Source organism: Populus euphratica, unplaced genomic scaffold (assembly GCF_000495115.2).
Source record: "Populus euphratica unplaced genomic scaffold, PopEup_1.0 scaffold48.1, whole genome shotgun sequence".
NCBI lineage: Eukaryota > Viridiplantae > Streptophyta > Magnoliopsida > Malpighiales > Salicaceae > Populus > Populus euphratica.
This window is the reverse complement of record NW_011499879.1, coordinates 1,539,015-1,542,071: the sequence shown is the minus strand read 5'-3', so window position 1 is coordinate 1,542,071 and position 3,057 is coordinate 1,539,015.

The window sequence follows — 3,057 nt, the reverse complement described above, 5'->3', positions numbered from 1 at the left end:
TGCGCGCACCACGACTAATCCCACAGGCCCTGAAGTTAACGACCATGTAAGCCTCTAGTGGCCATCATATGAGCAACCAAGAACTCGAACCTGAGACCACAGAGGAAGCAAACCCCTTGATCCCAAGTCCTTACCACTTGGCCATATTTTGATTTACTGGGTAGAGGATCATGACACTTTTCTTCAAATCATTCATAATACTCATGATATTTTGTACGTAGGCGTGGATAATGTTTGTTTTCATTTTCTGGTTTCTTTTTTGCGGGTGTGTTGGGTTTTTCAACCTTAAATAATGATTATTGAAGGTGACATTATTAACTGCTGCTAGAAGCTGACAAAATCGAGGCCTCACAGCGAGACGTTAATGGTTTTGCTGTTCATTGCAATTTCTAGTTGGATTTGGAATCTAAGTTCAAAGAGCCACTGTAAATATATCTGAACATAAATGCATCCTGCTCTCTTCCACTTCACATTCCTTCGAGTTTGGTGCAGCTCTTGAAAGGCAAGTTAGCTAGCTTCAATTAAAGTCACCTTCACAGATATACCATCCAAGCAATTGAGCATTTTAACACCATATTTGATCTTATTCGTTTATTAATAGAACACGAACATAAAAGTGATTATGTATGCTGTCCAGATTTTGAGGAACCTTTTCAATTTCCCCTGGGATTCTGGTCAGCAATTGCTTTCTTCTTTTGTCTCCATTTACCTTCGTTTCTTTTTCTTCCTTTTCCTCTTTCGAAAGACGCGATTTGAGAAATTTAAGAAGCCGGCCCTCTTCAAGCCTTCCAGATTAAAATCTTTGTGTACCTTAATAGTGTTCGTTGGTTAAATTTGGAACTTCCAGTAAAAATATCGTTGTTTAAATTTTGGGAATTTTGCTATAATATGTCCAAGTGTTGAGAAAAATAACTGGAAATTTGTGGCATGGCTTATTATGTTCAAGAATATAGTTGGAGGGAGCTCTCATTCATTGTGCAACTCATACTACCACAAAGATTTAAAAACGTTGATAGAATATTTCTTCAGAGTATAATGAAGATTTTATGGGCATTGAAGTTTTTTTATTGATTCACCTATAGAAAACCGTTACTGAAAAGTATCTCGTCGGGATTTTTTTTTTGTTGATGATTTGTAGCTGTTTAGTCTCCTGATAGGATTTTATGTAGGCGATTCCATCAAAAATTAAAAAAAAAAAATTATGATTCCCAGCCACAATAATGAGATGGTTCACAGTAAATCACAACAAAAATGTATCTCCAAAATAAAATTTATTAATACAAATTTTACAATTCATTTAAATAGTTTACAACAATAAAATTAATAGACAAAATCTCATATACAAATATTTTTTAAACATATATAGATAGATATGAACAACACTTTACAATTCTTAAGAAGGTAAAGGGAAAGAAAAAGATCTTGAACTAGAATATCCAGAAGAGAGAGAGAAAAATATACTCATAGTTGCACTCATTTAAGCCTGATATATGATATTTTATTGTTAGAGTTTTGCTCTCATTCTTGCTCTCATATTCTACATCTCAATAGATAATTGTTTCTAAATTCTTTTCTTGGAAAATCTTATCAAAGTCATTTGATGTATACCTTGGGTCAGAATGCGTTGTGCCACAATTGAAATAGTACAACCTGTTGTTGGTTCTTGAGTTAATGTCATATGCATATAATAAATCTAATTTTTATTAAGTTTATTACTGGCAACAACTTCATTGGCATAACCCAATTATGGGTTATCCTCTAAAAATTATTTTTTTAAAATAAAAATTAAAAAATAAAATAAAGGTTGGCAATGTTAGGAAATTAAGCTGCAATTTTTGGGGGAGATTTTAAAGCCTAATTATACCCCATTATGTCCAAAAATAAAAAAAAATATAAATTTAAGGTTAAATTAAATGATTATTGTATAAATTTGCATAAAAATTAAATCCAAGGACATAATTAAATTTTTTTAATAGGCCAATTTGATTTAATTATAAGCTAAGTTGAATTTTAATTATGTTTAAGAATTAATTTGGGCCCAATTGAAGGATTTAATTAAGTGCAAGGACTTAATTATACTTTAAATGGGTCAAATTAATTTTATTTGGGGCTTAATTGGTGAAAAATTAAGTTTGGGGGCCTAATTTGGACTTAATTGAGAAGATTGAAATTTTCAGAGATCAAATTTATTTTTTTTCAAGTTAATTAATTGAAATCGAGGGCAAAATTGCAAGAAAATTGAAGTCTTAGGGTCAATTAGAGGTTAAATTAATAAAATTCACAGTCGATGACCAATCTGCAAAAGGCGTTAAACTATAGGGGCTTAATTGACAAAAATCGAGGGTGAAATTGAAGAAATTAAAAATTTAATGGTCAATTAGGGGTTAAATTGCATAAATCCAAGACCAATGATCAAATTACAAAAGGTAGGTAAATCCAAGGCTAAAGTTGAAGTTCTAAAGGGGCCTAATTGCTTTAAATTAAAAGTTTAGAGTTAATTAGAGGTTCAATTGAAAATAATTGAAAGCTAGAGGACTAAATTAAAAATTAATAAAAATTCTTTATTCAATCCAAAACGGCGCCGCCATTTTCAATATATATATATAAGAGGACTAGATGATGCCTCATCTAGTCACTGTTCATTGTCTTCCTTGATTTTTCCCGAGAATGCTGCCTAAACAACTACTTTTCATGTGCATTTAATTCTTCATTACTTCATCAAATCTTACAACACGTGAACGCAAATGATCATTTACAATCTCTCAACAACTTCAAGTGAACATTTCAGTTTGAATAGCAATGAGACAACGCCAACACTGGCCTTAACAGGCCAACTTATGCAACTTTTTTCGCAGATTTGACAACTCAAGATGTCTACTTTGAGCCAACAATTAGCATCTTTCCATGCTGAATCAAGAGCTGAAACAAAAGGAGAAGAAAATCGAGTCCAAAGTCAGCAAAAAATCATCCTCACTGCCCCCGTTTCTGCAGTTTTTTTTTCTCTTTCTCCCTGTTATTCCAGCCATTAACCAAAGCCACCACCAGCTCCACCACAGG